Raw genomic sequence first — 9978 nt, forward strand, 5'->3', positions numbered from 1 at the left:
TCCCACAGACGGGAGACGTCACCTGGCCAGAGTCTGACAGAAGGACAGGAGTAACCGGAGTCTGACAGATTGACAAAGACGCCCCTGACCAGAGAGTCTAACAGACGGACGGGAGACGTCATCCAAATAGAGAGTCTGACGGACGGTCGGGAGACGTCACGTGACCAAAGAGCGGATAGGAGACGCTCCTGATCAGAGAGTCTGACAGATGGGAGACGTTACGTGACCAAAGAGTCTGACAGACGGACGGTAATCATGAGCGGTCCCGAGCCTGACAGAAGGTAAACATCACGTAACTGAGTTTGATTGACGATAGGCGTTAACTGACCCGGGCCTGGCGTAGGTCAGTAAACACCACCTGTCCTCAGTTTGGCAGACTCCTAGGCTGATCATACGCATGCACGACCACTGCGTGTGACAGACACAGCAACGTTCAGTGCCCTTAGACGGCGCGACTGGGGAGAGTGTCAGGAGTACCACATGAATGAAGGAAGTGATAGGAAACGCATGATGCCTAGCCCAATGGCACACTCAGTGCTGGGGCCAGGTCTACAAAGCGACTTCTGTTGCAAACATCGCGTTGCGCGACATCAATCGGTGCCATCCGGTGTCATTTTCGTTGATCGATCGATTAAGTATCTTCCGTCCACCGGTGCCAATCGGAGTCACAAAGAACGCTGCGTACGCTGTGTACGCTGTGTACGCTGTGTACGCTGTACGCTGTGCACGTTGCGTCATGCATCCCCCTGGAAACCAGCCCGGACAACACCCAGGAAGTGAAAACCCCTTTCAGTCCCGACTTTACGAAAGCCCAGATGTTCGAGATGGCCACTAGTCCCACCCGACCTCCATCTTCCCATCGACATCTGGCATGGGCACGCCCCCCCCCCCCCCCCCCGTCCGCCGGGACCACCGTCCTCCAGCCGTCAGATGGACGTCCGTTCAGCACCGGACGCTAGGGCCGGGCGCCGTCCACCCGCCGCGTGAGTGCTGAAGAGGCCACCACTGGCATCGCAGCGGCGCGGCGCGGGCCGCCGGCACCGTCGACGGCAAAGCTTCGCGCTGACGAATCCGTCCGCGCGCCTGGACCCGCTGACGCCGGCACATTCCGACGCGCACCGACGCTCATCCATCGACCCCGATCGCCACGGCGAACGGGAACAAGACGACGACGCCAATTTACGAGCCGGCCATGACGCCGCGCACCCGGCGCCCGCTATTTCGGGTGTGACGCGGGCCGACCCGGGCGCGGGTGCCGTCGGCGGTCCTGTGCACCTGCCCGGCGCCGCCCCTGCCGCCGGTCGGCGCCTCCCGCGAGACCGAGGGGCCGCGTGACGTCACGCAGCGGTAACGATCGGGCGTGTCGGCCCGCGGTGCCCCCTCCCCGCCGTACGGAAGCCGGTGTAAACACTGCCCCCGGCCGGGGCCCAATTAAGAAGCGCGTGCAGCACGTGCGGAACGCTGCAGCGGGTTGTCCACGCTCTGGAGCGGACAAAGGCGGACAAGAACGGACAATGCAGGCAGAAACGGACTGTGGTCGACGGGATGGACAGATGCCTGGAAGACCCAGGCAAAAGAAAGCACCAGAGAAAGAAAGACCGAAAAAAGTTAGATGTGGAGAACCGAGGGTCTGAAACGAGGGCCAGCAAAGCCCGACGGACCCATACAGACGAGGGTTGCAGGCTTAGACAGAGAGGTAGACAAAGCCTAGGCGTGCGCATCAACGTGGATTATCAGGCAAAGTGAGATAGGGAGACGCAAACAGAATGGGCATTACCGCACAGCAACGGATAAAAGTTCGCAGCGATGGACGGCTCGTTACGCGGGCAACAGCACGCAGAACGTCCTACCGAAGAACAGCGCTGCTCAGGAGAGGGCAGAATTGTGATAACCGCGTCACATTAACGCCGCTGCCGCCTGGCGCAAACTCCATCGGGCATACAGGACAAAAAACCAGGCCCATACGCAGCCGCAATGTTCCGCCTCTTTTGAAGAGAGCAGCGACGAAGGACAACGCCGACCCTGCTCGGCCATAACCTGGGATGGACGCAGAGAAAAAGGTTGTTCGTCGGTGGTGAAGCCCGTGAAGAGCCAGACACACGAAGACTGTTTGCATCTCATGGTTGCCACCCAAACTCGAATCCTCGTCCCCGTTCGCATCACGTTGCACGACGCATTCGTCCTCGTCATCATAGCAAGGCCCGCTGCGCTCGTCCTCGTCATCATGGCACGGTTCGCTGCGTTCGTCGTCGTCATCATGGCAAGGCTCGCTGCGCTCGTCCTCGCCATCATGGCTAGGATGGCGCGTTCGTCCTCGTCATCACGGCAAGGCTCACTGCGTCAGTCCTCATCCGTGCAACATGGCTCAAAGTGCTTGTCATCCTCCCCACCAAACGCTTTACGGTGCTCGGCCTCGTTTGCTCGCATACCCATCCGCAGGGCTTTAGATTTTAACTTCGTTTGTGCTACACGGATGCTCGTTCTCGTCCACACCACAGGATTCGCGATGCTCGTCCTCGTCCACACCCCTCGGGCCTGTGTGGACGAGGACGAGCACCGTCCTCGAGGATCACGAGGATCGCTGCAGTGATCCTAGGCCGGGGTCCAGGACGTTTCGCAACGGGATCATGCTCATACCACTTCTGAATGCTGGCCTTCTATAGCTCCTATTTGGCATCAAAATTTCTGGCCCTGTTCCTATTAGGAACCAAAATATTTTAATGGCCCACATGCGTGTGTCTTGATTTGTCCATCGCGTTTGTGGATATATTGACGTGAAATACTGTTTTGGATAGTGCCACAGCATTAGGTGGAACGAATCAAAAATGAGAATAAGAATAGAAAAATAAAAAAGCCGAAAAAAAACAAATAGAAACGGAGCTGTTCCCGATGTTTCCATTAGAGTAATGCGTAGTATGCAAGTATGAACCTCGCGACATGATTAGAGCTCTGGTCTCAGTAAGGATTGCAATCAGCCCAAAATGACAGCGTTTACATCAGGATGGGAACCAGATGTCATCATGTGTTTCCAAACTTCCGTTCTCATCCTGTTTACGGCACGCCAACGCGCTCTATGTTGATGCGATGGAAAATTATTGCCCGATTATACCGAGCCAAGGCCTCGGTTTCATCCCACAGAAACAGCGCTGCGGCCTTTCAGTCGTAAATACGCGATTTTGCGATCGCAAAAGACACCCGAAGAGAATGTTAATAAGGATGATCAAAGTAAGATGATCCTCAATGGAATGTACACACGACACGCTCGGCGACGGTGTCGGTATTCCATCCCAACAGGCAGCCGAAGGGAGGGTCGATGTCGTGCTGAGGTCTATCGCGTTATGGCATGTCGTGCCGACAAACATCACAGAGCTCATGCGGTCTCATCGTTGTTGTCGCAATGCGGCATTACGCTAAGGCGGCTGTGCATTTCCTGTGCGTGCGGTATGGCCTTATATCAGCCCTGGCCCTGTATGCAGTGGATCGTACTGATCACATGTACACGGTGTATGTTTATGGCACTGTGAGCGCACGCACCACTGTGCCGGCCAGTCAAACCCTTAGCTCGTCATTTCTGCCAGGCGCCAGTCTGCCACGTCCAACAGCCTCAGTCCGTAACACCCATCAGTCGCCACATCCATCATCCGTCTGTCTGTCACATCAGCCAGACGCCATTCTGTCACATGTGCCAGTTGTCGGTCACCGTTGCGGATGTCAGATCCACAAGGTTCTAGTCGACCATCTCCCATAACTTGCACCATGTCACATCCGCCAACCGCCAGTCAGTCACATTCATCAGCGTCAGACGTCACAGGACACCAGCTCGGAACGGCACACAATGATGCGAAGCGTGCCATGTCCTCTCCCAGCATGGCCAGCGCGGAGGAGGGAGGTGACGTGCTACGGCAGTCCAGCCCCGCCGAACGGCTCCACCCACCTGGCGCAGGCGCGGGCTGCTGCTACGAGGTGACCTCCTTGGTGGCGGGGCCGGCACGCAGCAGGCGCGTCTCCTCGTCAGGCGAAGACTCGGCGCTGCGCGTGGTCGCGTGGTTGGCGGCGGAGCGCAGCATGTGGCCGCCGCAGAGGCAGACCTCGCCGTGCGCCGGCGACAGCAGCGCCACCGTGTTGTACAGGCAGCCGGCGTTGGTGCAGCGCAGCGCGCCGGCGCGGCGCCGCGCCGCCTCCTCCGGCCGCGCCGACGTGTCGGCCGGCCGGCGCGGCGCCAGCGTCGACGGCGACGCGTCGGCCTCGACGCCGCTGTCTGTGACAAGCGCGGCGTCCAGCAGCTTCTCGGTCTCCGGGTCGGCGCGCGCCTCGGGCTTCTTCAGGATGGATTTCTTTTTCTCGGGGCTGCGGTGCCGAGTGTCCTGCGCGTCGCCGGAGAGCGATGTTCGGCTACCAGACTTGCCTGCAAGGAGGCGCAGCTACAGGCGCGGCTACAGGCGTGGCTACAGGCGCGGCTACAGGCGGGGCTGCGACGGTGGAGGGGGTGGGGCACTGAGAGCAGTTGGGCGGGGCTGGGACGAAACGGGGTGTTTTTACTGCATGAACATGTGCCACAAGCACGGAAAAGTAAGCCGGCTGGATGTCCAAGCGCCAATTGTCGCAGCTAAGCCGCTGCACGTGTGTAGTGCGAGCTCACTCCCGGGTTCGGGTGATAACCGCATCTGGCTTGCTTCGTCTGTTGCAGGCGCATCACCAGCACATAGGATGACTAAATTGGCCTTGTTTATAACGGCCTATCTCCCAAGCATTCTGAACTGAACATCTTCTACAGGCCCCCACGCCGTGCTATAGTCTTCAAGGTCTACCCGCAACCTAGCCGCAACGGTCCTCAGCGCACACCAGGCGTGGCTAAAAATAATATTAGCCTCTTCATGGTTTAACGAGCAGCCAGCGGCAATCGAACCTCGGGAAATGTTGGCCTTTGTTTTCTTTTGCCTGTTTCTTGAAATATATGCTTATACAGAGCTACTACTACACCGAGTGATTAGACCATCCGACGCAGCATTTGCATTCTGCATTCAAGATCGACTACCTGCGTACTTGATGCGACTGCACCGATGATATTGCATGATACAGCGATTGCACTCGGCAGCTTTGGAGGCGGGGTGGGGTGGGATGGGGTTGGGTGGGTGGGGGGCTCTACACCTCCTCTATGAATGTGCTCCAATACGCCCTTGCCGACCAATCCCTGGCCACTCTGAGGGTATATCTTTCTGTACAAAATTCCAGCTACCGATATTTCGCAAACTCACACGAAGGGAGGTACCAACTGCTGAGCACTAAAAGATGTACGTAAAACTATCAAGGAGCCTAAACATGGAACTAATTTAGTCTTCACAATAATTTTCGACGGGCTAAAGCAAGCATGACCGGCTAGATAACCAACTGACTCGGCTAAGACCAACAGCGGCAGTACACAAGTCGTCACCAACCTACTAAAAACACATCGGATATACTTACAGTCAAGGCTACCACACGATAAGTGCTGCGGAAATAGCGGGATTAGTGGTGTTTTACATTTAGTGATATGCACGACTTATCGGTACGAGCTTCACTACTTGTCTGTAACGCATATTCGATAACACAGCGAGCAATTTCATCGCTAATGCGCAGTTATGATCAGAAGTCCAGGAAATGAGCAGTTCAGCATATCGACGTGGCTGTAATTTGCGCAATTTCCAGGGCCCATCAGCTCAGTGTAACATGCATAAAATGGGGCTGATGCCTAACTCGCGAAGCGAGAAACCTCACCCTTGACCCGCATTACACGTGATTTCAACACCAGCATGCATGCCAGCTGAATACTACAACCTGATTAAACTTCAGAAAGTATATTTTTACAATGCAACTGATTTTGAAATAACTGCCAGCCCCAGCAAGTTTCTAGACGCATCGGAGAAAAGGACCAGCGTCCTATCCCAAGATACTTCGGTTACTGTCGCTCTGTTGACTGGCGGAAACTTCTCCGCATCACTGATTTTACGGCCGGTTGATTTTATGAGTCAAGTTCTGCTCAGCACTTAAGTCCTTGTGCCAGCAATGATGAGACGGTTCATTTCTTCCGCATGGTATAGGCAATGACAGCGATAGGTTCACTTACATCTACATTCACAGGAAAAAGGCTAAGCCAAAACAAGACTCCATCCCAAGCTTTCCGTCACAAAGAAACCATCAGGCCTATGGGTATTGAACAATTTTCGCGAGTCGATCAAGCACTTAGAAACGAAATGTGAGGGCATGCTATTTCTGCGTTCGTCGCTTCTCAAAGCACTACTCGGCAGCTGAGTAGTGGTTTGGAGCTTGGCGTCTTTAATCGACATAGCTACTATTTCTATTAAAGGCAAGGACCTTTTTCTAGAAGCGGAAGTTCAACAGCAATGATTTGACAAACTCCCGGACTAAGACCCGAGCATTGCGCTGATTTCCGACGGGGTCGCTGCGGGAGCCGACCACGGCCGAGGCCAGACGAGGTCCTTGCGAGGCCCGGCCCCAGACGAGGTCCTTGCGAGGCCCGGCCCAAGACGGGGTCCTTGTGAGGCCCGGCCCCAGCCGAAACGAGACGGGCGTCGGTCGTTCGCTATCCCGCCCGAAGCTGTTTCCGCCGGAGACGAATGGATAGTGGAGGCATGCTGGGGTGAAAGAGAGTTGACGCGAGTCTCGCACTACTTGTCTCGGGTTAGCAAAACACTTCAGGCGAACAAAAAATTTCTGGTCCAACATTGCTGCTTGTCAGAAGTTGTCTGCTTACTAACAGCAGGGGTATCAATTCAGGCACTTCCACTGAGCGAAGAATACAGTGCACTATCTACGGTTCCAAGGCAGATCTAGGATAGTAAAACGGCGCAAACGATACTCTGAGCATCAGAACTTCATTGACAAAAGATCATGCTGACTCTAACTATGTATATTGATGCTAAAATGGGATGACAGTTCCAGAAAAACACTGCTACATAAGAAGGAACGGAGCCATTAACGCATTGCATATAAGAGGTGGACCTAAACAAGTCGGTGTTTTAAAAAAGCTTCTCTCGGAGCCCCCTCAAAAGCAAACGCTTCGAAAGCACTGCTCGACTTGACAATGTATATCTTCAAAAGCATTCAGAGTCTGATTTTATGTTTTCTTTCTCATGCTCAGAAAGCGTCGAGCGAAATATGACCTCTACTTCCAGGCTCTGAAGGAAGCTACGTCTCTGAATATAAATATGCTGCGGGGAACAGCCCAATACGAAAACAGACTGCGCGGGAGGAAAGATTCCTTGAGCTCTGCCTTTTTCAACGCTACGAAACATATCTCGGAGCTTTATCGAAGATGTTTTCAACGGCCTGAAGTCGTAAAATCAAACGGTAAACAAGGCTAGAATTCAAATAGGAAAGGATGCTTCAACAACACGGATGGAGTAGTCTTGGGAATTACATGACAGTTCGCTTTTCAATAAGACACATCAGCTGCCCTGTTTTTTTTTTTGCCAAATGTAAGAAGATTCCAATTATCATGACATCAATGCTGACAGAAGCTCCCTAGCCTTGCCCAAGTAGCTCTTTGCACCGCAGTGCATACCTAAACGCACCAGACTGGTCCTAGCACTAAGCACTCAGCAATGACATTTAGGCCACCAAGTTAATAAACACACGCAGAGCAGCATTAACAGTTCCGGCTCGTCAGTTTATTCGCTCCGCACTGATACCGCCGGCCCATCATGCCCAGTAAAGCAGGCTGAGCCCGCAAATCAAGCATTGTTGAAAATTGTTGGGCTGCTGCTCACCCGGACGCTTTTTGGAACGGCATACGGAGTGTTAGCGACGGTAATGTGCCTTTACCCGCCCGTGAACTAACTAAACTGGCAAAGTCGATGGATGGGGCACAATTGGAAATGTCAGTTCAGGTGCACTCCCCTCCCCCCCCCCCCCCGAATCTGGTGGTGGCACGGAAGATGCGTTTTCTGGGACACGACACTATTACGATTCGTTTGGCGTCCCATACGCAATACAAACAGGAATGAAATAAAAATACAATCGGATTCATACTACCTGGGCGTACATCAGTGATCACATCTAATTTCCGTTTATACACACCGTTAATTCCAAGTCTAGATATCACTCATCAACGTACTTCGATACGACAGCTCTTAAAAAATTAGTTCATCGTTACAGACACTAACGCTTCGGTGTAAAAGTTTGCACAAAATTTTCCGCCTTGCAAAGCACTGTTTCACAGAGCCTAGCCCTAGTGCTCGGTCAAGCAGTATGTTGGCGTGGGCGGGTGTCAGGCGAACTTTGCCCGGTGCAGGTGAAGTCCCAGCGCCCGCCGAGGTCTGCACTGTCTGGTGAAGTCCCGGCGCCTGCCGAGGTCTGCACTGTCTGGTGAAGTCCAAGCGCCCGCCGAGGTCTGCACTGTCTGGTGAAGTCCCGGCGCCTGCCGAGGTCTGCACTGTCTGGTGAAGTCCCGGCGCCTGCCGAGGTCTGCACTATCTGGTGAAGTCCCGGCGCCTGCCGAGGTCTGCACTGTCTGGTGAAGTCCCGGCGCCCGCCGAGGTCTGCACTGTCTGGTGAATTCCCGGCGCCTGCCGAGGTCTGCACTGTCTGGTGAAGTCCCGGCGCCCGCCGAGGTCTGCACTGTCTGGTGAATTCCCGGCGCCCGCCGAGGTCTGCACGGTCACGTGACGTCCCATCGCCCGCCGAGGTCTGCACGGTTAGGTGACGTCCCAGCGCCCGCCGAATTGTGCGAACCAGGGTCAGCAGAACACCAAGCCATGCTCAGCATGGCTCGAATGCCCCGAATCATGTCGACGTCATCAACGTCCAGAGATAACTTGGTGTCACACAGGTCCATACGCGTCTCAGGTATGCAGCTTGCGTCATTTATGTGCTTGCAATGTGGCCCATGGGCGCGGGAGTGTTTAAAACAGTCATGTACGTCCAGAGATGCTCTAAGCGTCACTCATTCCCGCCCAAGCGGGGGCGGCGTCACTGACGTCGACAAAAGTCCTGAGCAATGTGATACCGCCGCAGAGATAACCTGCCCATGTCCCAAATCTCTGGCTGTCCCGATGACATCCCTCACACACAGGTCGCAGAGGCGTTCAGTACTACCCCGACTTTTAAGGTGCTGAAAGCGGTTAACAGAATGAGGCCGTCAATGTCCGGCGATCTTTGAAACAACGTCGCTGTAGTCATTCCATATGCCACTGGGCGTCGCGGACGTCCGCAGAAGCCCGGCTTCCAACCGCCGACGTCTGGAGCTGTCACCCACGACGTCGGTCGTGTCGGGGCGGGCGCGTGCGCGGTGGGTGTGTGTGTGAGTGGCGCCAGGCGGTGCGGTGTCAACCAGTGCCGGTCCCAGGTCAAGGTCGGACCGGTGCGGCCGGCGTGAGCGACTGAACTGCCTGCAGCGGCGCCGCAGATGCAGGACCGACATGGCCGGCGACGGGCAGCCAGAAACAGACAGAAAGCCAGGGAGCTGTCGAGGGACGGCAGGTGATGGACGGGGATCGGTACATCAGGGCGATGGAGACGGGGAGAGCGCGTGACGAGGAGACAGGCGGAGGCCGGCGTGGCGAAGACAGCCTCGCGCGTCCAGGAGCCTCGTGGTGGGAAATGGCGACAGAAAGCGGCAGACGAAGGATAGAAAACAGACCAAGACGGGAAAACGGAAAGACAGCGAGAAAAAGAGAGTGGAGCAAGTCCGAGCAGCTGCACAGACGGCGAGCAAGACCCCAAGGAATCTTCCCTTACCGGTGCGAGCGAGGAGGGCGGAGGGGGCGAACAGTTTGACGGCGGAGGAAATACCTCTGGCCGCCGACAGGTGCGGCTTACGCCAGGCGGCGGTGGCCTCGGTGTCGCGGCGAGCCGGCGGCGGGCCCACTACGGCCACTTTCGGGTCCGGCTGCCGGCGCGGGGCACGGTGTCACGGCGATGCCCTGTGACGGTTGGCTGAGCGCTGCGTCACGTCACGCCGTCCAGCCTGCCCGCACGCGG

The sequence above is a fragment of the Pollicipes pollicipes genome, unplaced genomic scaffold, assembly GCF_011947565.3.
Source record: "Pollicipes pollicipes isolate AB1234 unplaced genomic scaffold, Ppol_2.1 Scaffold_4295;HRSCAF=5057_pilon_pilon_pilon, whole genome shotgun sequence".
Taxonomy (NCBI): Eukaryota; Metazoa; Arthropoda; class Thecostraca; order Pollicipedomorpha; family Pollicipedidae; genus Pollicipes; species Pollicipes pollicipes.